Below are 10,431 nucleotides of genomic sequence, written 5' to 3' on the forward strand. Positions count from 1 at the left end.
GCTGTCATCATGTATTAGGCTGTATATTGATAAATCAGTTCACTGACATTATTTCTTGGACATCATGGAGAATGTGGCATGATGCCAGGACTTTCTGCAGGGCTGCTGTTGACTGAGTCCATAAGTGTGTAGGCATCTAAAAATCACGCAAAGGTTTATATTTCCTACCCCTCCCTGTTTATCATTTACCTCAAAAAGTCTTCCTCAAATAGTGCAGTGGCTCTCCCCAGTGTAACAAGAATTAAAATTTAATAAAGTAGATGCCTTCTTAAGGAGGGTAAGCTGAGCTACTAATTCATGAGAAGGAAAAGAGGAGGTTAAATGTGGGCCTGTCAATCTGAATAATGTCCTTGTAAAATAGATGATACCATCTTCCATTTGCAAAACCTTGCTGGCATCTAATTTACATGAGTTGTGAGATAACACTCAGCTCTGTCTCATTTGCAAATCAGGAAACAAGGGATAGACACTAAGGCTTCTGACAGTAAATCCACAGAGTGTAGGAACTTTGACTCTTCTCATTTAGAGTCAGATGATATGCTAGTCACCTTCTGGGTGAAAAAGGTGAAGTTGTGAAATTGAAATTTATACTTTAGGAAATACTGATATAGTCCCTATTTTTTAATAGTTAATATCAGTTTTCCTGCCCCCTGATTGAGGAAGACCACCTCTTAATAAATAAAATTCTCATCAAACAAAAGAATGACCAACAGGTTTGATGATATTTTTAGAATAATTATAACAAGTTTTTGTTTTACAAAAACTTGTCTTCTCTATTCCTTATTTGGTAGTTAGACCAATAATAGTACTTATTCATTGCTTTTAGTAATGAAGCTGAGAAAGAAAGTCAATACAATTTTATTTTAGTCACAGGAATAATAGAATTAAAAGAGTGTGAGATAAGTCAGAACCAAGAATAAATAAGGCCAGGAGACCAGATAGGGAATCTCAAGGTTGAGAGGTTGAAAGAAGTCTAAGAAAACATGGATTTAGATTTTAACAGGTTCCTGACAAGGGAGGGTTAGTGTGGTATTCCCACCTGACGTAGGCTGGAAAATATACAGGGAAGGACCCCCTATGGCAATAAAATTCCTGGGAAACAATAAAACCACTAGTCCTAAGGCTGTCTGGACCCACCTTGTGGATATAAGAACCAAGGGACTCACCTTGTGGATACAGACCTGATAAAACGGTTAGGACCAAGACCACCCCTCAATATTCAGAGAGAAAAGGAGTCCAGCGGGAATGCAAACCACACACTGAGACTTTATTATTATTCCAGCTAGCTGGGGCTGAGGTGTCCTGACTTTGTAGTCAGGTTGGAGCTCAAAGAAAAACAATTCTAAAGGCAAAAGTAGCTTACAAAGAGTCTAAAGCGAACAAAGGCATACAAAAGCAAATTATCAAGAAAACAAACATTCACAATTAAGAAGACATCCCAATTCCCATACATCAAGAAAGCATCTTATCAGCTGGACATGAAAGCACGAGAGTACACATCTCAAGAGGGGAGACATGGGCAACACTTGTGCTCGAGCACCTGTGCTTGGCCACATGGGCACAAGCAGCACATGGACTCGGGCAGCATATGCATGCCCTTCCTTTGTTCAAGGTGGCCGTTACAGGGTTCCTCCAACCGGCCCCCACGTGGGCTTCTACCTACATAAAATTCCGTTGCTAAGGTGGTTACCAGGGGTTTGGGAATGGTGATGGTCTTCTTTGAAACTCCTTTCCTGTCCTTATGTTCCTGCAGGAGCTTCTCTGGGTCTGTTGCTGTTAACTAGTTAACTCAGTTAAATCATTTATCCCTCTTGGCCAGAGCTGCCCAATACAACTTTTACAACCAGGGTGAGAAGAGATGGGCTAGCTGCTTCTCATCTTCCCCTTTTCCTAGCATCACACTAAGGAATCTTCTGCTTCTCACATTCTCCCCTTTTCTATGATCATATTGAGGAATCTTCTGCTTCTCATAAAGACTTTCATCCCCAGCCAACCCTTAAGAGGTGGCTCCCTCCCTACAGAAAGGACCTGAAGGAAACTCACTGCCAATTCCTTCCTTTAATCTGATAAATCCTCTCAATCCAGCCATTAATCTGATTAACCCTCAGGACTCAGACTGCAGAACATTCCAGGCCATGGCAACCTGAAGAGTTTATTCATATAAAATTTGGTCTTAGGGACTGGAGCAATAGCACAGCGGGTACAGCATTTGTCTTGCATGCGGCAGACCTGAGTTCAATTCCCAGAATCCCATATGGTTCCCTGAGCACTGCCAGGAGTAATTCCTGAGTACAGAGCCAGGAGTAACCTCTGTGCATCACCGGGTGTGATCCAAAAAGAAAAAAAAGAATATCTGGTCTTAACAGCCATTCGGGGGGTCTCTCAGTCTTTGGAGAAGACTAGATTCTCTCTTGAACATGTTCCTTTCATCCCTCACTTTCTCTCCCTCAGTCCTCTTTCTAAAAGCATCCAAATAAAATGTTTTTCAATCACTGCTCAGCTCCTCCTGAAAATCTTTTTGTGATATAGAACACAAACCTGAAAACTCTGGGTAAGGCTTAGGACTGGCCTTCTTTCCTTGCAAAGAGCAATTTGCCACTCCAGAGTGAGTCTGCAGCTCCTGGCTGGTGCCATGCAGGGGTTCATCAGAGACTTTATCAGTTCTAGCCTTCCCAGCCAGTCCTGGGGTGGCAGCAGAGGATCAGGAGAAAGTGACTGTCTCTCTCCTCTCTCCCTCACATAAGCCACTCATGGGGGCCTACCTATTTCACTTCTTGATGACCTTCTTGGGTTAATTTGGTTGCTAGAAGGCAATAAACACAGACAAGTATATATGAACTTTCTGTATACTACTTCCAAACTAAGAATCTCAGAAAGTTCACAAGATGTCAGAGAAGAAATGGAGGTAAGCTAAATTTGGGAAGAAAATTTTGTAGAGAGCTCACATTTTCTATCCAGTCTGTCACCAGTGAGAAACGGGAGCAGCGGTGGTGTGATATATCTGTGACCCCAGAGGTGGTTGAGGCTGTCATCTGAAAAATCACAGAAACAACTGAATACAAAAGAACTTTGTTGAGGGGGGAAAAAAAAAGGAAAAAAATCAGGTCAGCACAGGCTGGTCAGGCAGACATCAGATAGAAGATGGGGGAAGGATATGCCCCTAGTATTAGGGGATTTAATGGTCTATACATAGAGCAAGATTGATTCCTGTATCTAATCCAAACATAGGCAACAAGATTCACCCTTCCTTATTCAATCAAGTCCAAACAAAATGTAATTTCCCTGAAACTTGGCACAACTTGGTAATGCAGAAGCAATAGTCAGGTTTCAGAGAAGATCACTTAGGGATCAAGCCAAGAATTTAAAAGAAAAAGACAGAAAACTTCTTAGGTTCTTCTACCTTGAAACAGTGGGGATATCTCTAAAATAGCCAATCTAGAGCTACCGAGTACTTCAAATTTCCCCAAAGGTAATTCCGTATCTAGCCATCCTCTCACTACTCAATATACTATACATTTCAGCTGCAGAAAAACATTTCTGCTTATTTCTGTGCTAATTAGCAGAACTTCAAGTGTTGATTGAGATACGAATAATGGAAGTGCTTGTGGTAATTGCCTGTGTGAACTATGACTTTTCTTGGCATAATACCACTGGCCACCCTTATTCAGATAGAACTTTTTTTTCTTTATTTTCTTTTAAACACGGTAGCACTGTAGCACCATTGCACCATCCTCCCCCCCCCCCCCCCACACACCCCGTTGTTCATTGATTTGCTCAAGCGGGCAAATAACAATTGGAGATAACAATAACAAGGAAATAACAATTGGAGAGAATGTGAAGAAATTGGAAGTGTTGTGCACTGTTGATGAATATGTAAAGCAGTTGAGTCACTATGGAAAACAGTGTGGAAGTTTCTCAAAAAATTAAAAGTAGAAATATCTTATGATCTACCACTTTTTGGGCTGGAGCGATAGCACAGCGGTAGGGTGTTTGCCTTGCATGCAGCCAACATGGCCAACCCGAGTTCGATTCCTCCGCCCCTCTCGGAGAGCCCGGCAAGCTACCGAGAGTATTCGATATGCCAAACACAGTAACAACAAAGTCTCCAATGGAGACGTTACTGGGCCCGCTTGAGCAAATCGACGATCAACAGGAGGGCCTTTACCTTTACCTTTTACCACTTTTACTTCTTTGTGTTCACTCCCCCAGATGAAATTCAGAGTCTTAGAAGTATTTGTGGACATGTTTATAGCAGAATTTTCCACAATAGCCCCCCAGTAGAAGCAATGCAAGTGTTCACTGATGGATGAACATACAATTAAAATGTGTATTATATACAATGACTATTAGGTTTAAAAGGAAGATAATTCTTTTTTATCACTTGAAGACTATCTTAATTTTATTTACTTTTATATATTTTTACTTCACTTTAATGTAGAAAAAAAGCTACAACTGTTGATAAAATTCTAGAATTAAAATTGATTAACAAAGCTGCAATATTAAAATCATTAGGTATAGAAAATCAATTTATGTGAAGATTGTTATATGAGATCTTGGTGTTGTTAGATGCCTTGCCTAAGAATGTAGTAAGTGGGGCTGGCGCAATAGCACAGTAGGTAGGGCATTTGCCTTGCATGAGTTGATTTGATTCCCAGCAACCCATTGGTCCTCTAAGCACTGCCAGGAGTCATTCCTGAATGCATGAGCCAGGAGTAACCCCCGTGCATCGCTGAGGAAAAAAAGAAAAAATAATGTATCAAGCTCTTTGATGCTTTGGCTGCAGTGTCCAGGATCTATGGTCTGGGCCAATGACTCGACATGGGGTTTGAGGGGGAAGCTACTCACCCCTATTCTGAAAAACAACAGAAAAAGTACTGCAACAACACAGAGTTCTCAGCCTGGGTTTCCAGTACTTGAAGTTATTTGCGTTGGTGTCTGCAGAGAATATTCATGAAGCAGTGGGATTGAGTCTTTGGTCTGACTATGGCGGTGGGGTGAGGGTGCTGCTGCACAGCCTCGGCTGGGTGAATATTTGTGCTTCCACATCCCATGGGTGCTCAGAATTTTCAAGCTGCAAGGAACCGGTGTTTCCATAAAGTTTAGCTGCTTGGTGTGCATCTCCTGGGAGACTTAGTCAGGAATCGGTGGAGCAGGGCCACTCTGTGAGTCGATATGGTGGCGGCTCAAAAGGAAGGTAATTCTGACACATTTTATTTTTATGTTTTGGCAGTCCTCTGGGGATCCTCCAAGGTGGAAACTTTTGTGAACATTTCCATGAATCATATATTTCACAGGACTAGTCAGGAGAGAAGAGGCCATATGTGGAAAACAAAATTAATTCTGAAATCTCAGTGACTTGTGAGATAAAAGTTTAGCAGTTATTTTATAAACCAGCTACCCATTGTCACCAACTACTAATTGATAGCTTGCAACAATTACGAATTACTTTACCAATCAGTGTTAACTGTGCTGTGTGCTCAACATGGACACTGAGAGGACCCTTTTTCCTTATAGCCACTCAAAGAAAGACTGATGAAAATTGCATCATCTTACAATGGTGCTTTCTCTTTTTCTTTTTCTATTTTGTTTTGGAACCATACCCAGCAGTGCTCAGGGATTACCCCTGGTGGGACTTAGGTACCAAACAGGGCACCGTAGTTGGATCTGGGTCAGGCACTTGCAAGGCAAGCACTTGACCCACTGAACATCTCTTCAGTCCCATAATATCGCTTTCTTATTAGGGCCTTCTTATTGTAGAAGAGAATCACGATCACGGCCATCCTGTTATTCGTCGATTGCCTTGAGCAGGCCCCAGTAACGTCTCCTTTGTCCTAGCCCTGAGATTTTTTTAAAAAGTGCCATATTCATGGCTCTTTCAGAGTTAGGAGACAGAGACCCATCATTGTTACTGGTATTTGGCATATTGGGTACGCCAAATACCCAGAGTTTGCCAGACTCTGCTGTGTGGGCAGGTTACATTCGGTAGCCTGTCAGTTTGTCCAAAGTAGGAATGAGAGTAGAAAATAATAATATAACAAAAACTAGTTTCATCTACCTCTCATTGGTATAAACCCAGATTATGTCATCTTAAGTGCAGATTGGGCAAAATGTATATTTTCTCTGGTTTACGTGAAGAAAAAAAATTAAATGAAGTTGACTAGAAAAAATAAAAAAATCGTGACTTTGTTTCTGCCACATGGACTTTTCCTGAGTACCAGAAATTAATAGGTGGATCTAACATTGAATTATATACTCAGTTTAAAAATCAGATCAATAGTGAACTTATTATTATACATACTTACAATTGTTTTTTCGGGGGGGGAGTAGGTGAGAAAGGGAGGGTAAATCTGGCAGTGCTTAAGACTTACTTTGCTCCAGGACTACTCTTGGTAGGCTCAGATATATGCTGTGCTAGGGATCAATCCTGGGTCGGCTGAGTGCAAGACAAGTTAGTACCTGTACTATCTCTCTAACTACTATACCCATTACACTTCATGTACGGCCCCCTATACTCCGATTTTAACTCTCTGCTGTTTAATATTAGTAAGGTAAGGCCCTCCCGTTGATCGTCGATTTGCTTGAGCGGGCCCAGTAACGTCTCCATTGGAGACTTTGTTGTTACTGTGTCTGGCATATCGAATACTCTCGGTAGCTTGCCGGGCTCTCCGAGAGGGGCGGAGGAATCGAACTCGGGTCGGCCATGTTGGCCGCGTGTAAGGCGAATGCCCTACCCGCTGTGCTATCACTCCTTTTATCCTTCATTTCTGTCCTTTTTCTCTCTTCCCTCATTCTTCCTTCTTCCTTTGTTCTTTGTCCAAAAATGACTTTTTTCTTTTTCCAGGAGTGGAAAAATACATGATAATATTGGAGAAGAAGCAAAGATATTAGTTTTGAGGTTTCTAAATGCAATGGTGGAAAATCTCAATGTTGTCATTTTCTAATAATGTAGAAAAGACCAGTTCTGTTTATCACAGAAGTAGTTATATAATACTTTTCTTGCACTGATTGTTCTTTTGTTATGATTTATAGTGTAAGCATTACAGTAGGCATGAGTTTTTCAAAAGCAATTTTGCAAGACATAACAAAATTTTGGTCTTCTCAATAAGAATATATAATGTTAAAATGGTCTGTTATGGCATTTTTTCAGAGAACTAATATAAAAATCCTTGTACAAGGCTTTTCTGGCTATTTAGCTTGATTCACAGATAGAACATCGAAGATTAAGGGAAATGAACACTTAACAAGTATCTCAGCCCATCTCTCTAGAATATCAGTTGTCTCAGAGAGAGTTAGGACATCAGATGGGTAGGTAGACTATAATATGACGATTAGAGTTTCTTATAAATATTCTATTAAATTATTAAAGGAGATCCTCTTCTTAGGTGGAGATGCACAAACAGAAGTGTTAGCATTTTGATAGGAAAATTAAGTAACTTGCACTTTTACCCTGAATATAAAATTTGAAGTCAAGAATTTAGAATAAATACAGCAGGACTTAAACCTTGTTAGTTCACTCATGTGCAAGGCAAGTACCTTAACTACTGTACTATTGTTTCAACCCCATGATTTTAATTCTTATAAGATTCTCCACTAGGTAAATTTGAGGGGACAAATATAAATTGTATTCCAGATGAATCTATACTCTGCCAATTCTTCATGAAGACAGTGACTGGAGACCTACTATTATGAAAAGCATAGTTTATTGGACTTTGAATCTGTCACAAGGAATATATACCTGAGCAAATAATTCAATTAACTTGTTTTGCAAGAATTTGGTGGGAAAAAGTGTTCCTTAGGAATATTCTTCAAATGTGGTTCATTGGATATTCCACACTGGGTAAATTTACTGTTTCACAATTAGGTAAAGCATGATTTCTACCAGCTTTATACAAGTGCAAGTCAGTGGATCATAAAGTTAGGGCAGTAAGAGTTCAAATTGCTTATAAATTTACTAAAATTGAAGACTTCTACAAGTTTTGTATGTTTTATTTCTAAGCAGATTCTGCAGTAGCTGGTAAGTTTGATTTCTGTAGATAGACTATTATTGATGCACAGTGTAACTTGGGTCATTGAATTGCACAGATAGCTTCTAGGCATTGACATAGCTTTGATGAATCTTTGAATAGCTTAAAAAAATTTTTTTTTTGAGTAGCTTTCACTCGCTGAAACTGCAAGGTATCTAGATAGAAGGGATTACTGTCGCCTGGACTGAAACCTCTGTGTTAATAGCTCTGACTTTTCCTTTCAGTGCAATGGGTAAAGCTCTGAGGTTATTACTTATTGGTAGAAAATGATTGGGAAGAAATGGAGAATCAGAGCCTTATTCTGCCAAAGAGGGATCTAGGGCAGGGGTGGTAGACCGAAAGGCTGAACACATCTTTTGCGTGCAGGAGGCTCACTCAGGTTCATTCCAAGCAGTGCATGGTCCAAATAGGCCCTAAGCACTGCTGGGTGTGCCCTGCTCCCCACACCCTGCCATACAGAAAGAACACACAAAAAGCCTGTAACAAAGGGTATGCTTATACATGCATGTTTTTGCTTGCTCATGCCTCCACGGGTGTCCAGGGCCAGGTGACCTAACGGTATCCCCTGGAGACTCTCGGTATGATGCCCTTTCCAGGCTTCTCCAGTTGGGGATAAGTGGGGTCGGGGGAGATGGCGCCAACAATCTGTGTGTCTGAAGACTGTTTCTGTAGACCATGTAGGTGTGTGTTCAGTGACAGGCTGTTCCTTATTCCACTTCTTTAAGATAAGCAAACAAGCACCCAGAAGCAATTAAACAATTAGGCAGTTAAACCTCCATTCACAAGAAGTCCAGTAGCTTCAGAACATGCCGCCCTCTCCACTGGGACTCAGGGCAGGTGAGTCCTGCACACACCCTTTTCTTTATTCCTTAGAGCTTTCTGGTTCTTGTGTGTGTGTGTGTGTGTGTGTGTGTGTGTGTGTGTGTGTGTGTGTGTGAGCCTTGTTGACGTTCAAAGCTAGATATTTTTGATGTTTTGGGGCATATCTCTTGGGTACAACTTGTAAAAGTTTGGGTTCCCTGTGAGAGATTAAAATCCTGCCTGTTGTGAGCAGTTCCAAGATTTAAGTTTCTTGTCCCTGCCAGGGGTTTTGGATAAAAGTGTGGCACAACCTTTCCTGCCTTCCCAAATGTGGGTTTCTTTTGGTTGCCAGATAGGCAGCAGAAACCCTGTTACTTTTTGTTGTTTGTAGGGAAAATGGCTCCTGATGTAGTTAGAAAGTTTGGTGTGACCATGGAGGAATCCAGAATCTTTGTCCCTACTTGAATCAGATCCTCTGACAGAAGTTAAGAGGCATCTTTTGAATCCTTTGTGATCCCAGATAACCAATATGAATCTGACAACCCAGTCCCCAAAAGTTCAGAGAGGATAATATGCTCCTGAATTATTTAAAAGGATCGATGATTCTTTTATCCGTGTGTATTGCACAGTGATCCAGCTAGCTGTACAGTTCCGAGAGAGTTTAGAGATAAAGTTCATCAAAATGTTCCTCTTAGTAAAAGATCAGTTCAGGAATAAATTTTTTAAAAAAAATAGTTGCACTTGGAGACCAGAATATTTCCGTTACTTTGTGCTGATGCATCTCCTAAGTAATTTCTCAAAATGACCTTAAGCTGTGTCTTCCCTTCCTGGAGAACCTGTGCTTTTCAGGGTTATTAGTCTCCAGGGATAGACTAATATGAGAGGAAAGAGGAAGTGAAGGTCACCTCCAAATCCACAAGGTAAACAATCCCATATGACCAAATTGACTAATACTTTTCTTTTTTCGTTTCTATTCTTTTCCTCTTTCTTTCTCTCTCTTTCTTTCTTTCTTTCTTTCTTTCTTTCTTTTTTTCTTTCTTTCTTTCTTTCTCTATCTCTCTTTTTCTTCCTTTCCCCTTCCTTCCTTCCTTCCTTCCTTCCTTCCTTCCTTCCTTCTTTCCTTTTCTTTCTTTTCCTTTCTCTCTCTCCTTCCTTCCTTCCTTCCTTCTTTCTTTCTTTCTTTCTTTCTTTCTTTCTTTCTTTCTTTCTTTCTCTTTCTTTCCTTCCTTCCTTCCTTCCTTCCTTCCTTCCTTCCTTCCTTCTTTCTTTCTTTCCTTCTTTCTCTTTCTTTCTTTTTTATTTCTTTCTTTCCCTTCCTTTCCCCTCCCTCCCTCCCTCCCTCCCTTTCTTCGTTCCTTCCTTTTCTTTCTTTTTCCCTTCTTTCCTTCTTTCCTTCTTTCCTTCTTTCCTTCTTTCCTTCTTTCCTTCTTTCCTTCTTTCCTTCTTTCTTTCTTTCTTTCTTTCTTTCTTTCTTTCTTTCTTTCTTTCTTTCTTTCTTTCTTTCTTTCTTAGGCTTAGGGAACTCTATGGAGTGCTAGGAATCAATCTAGAGTCAGCAGCATGCAAAGCAAGAGCCCTCCCCACTGTATTCCTTCTCTGGTCTCAT

This window comes from Sorex fumeus, unplaced genomic scaffold, assembly GCF_029834395.1.
Source record: "Sorex fumeus unplaced genomic scaffold, SorFum_2.1 ptg000063l, whole genome shotgun sequence".
Classification (NCBI taxonomy): Eukaryota; Metazoa; Chordata; class Mammalia; order Eulipotyphla; family Soricidae; genus Sorex; species Sorex fumeus.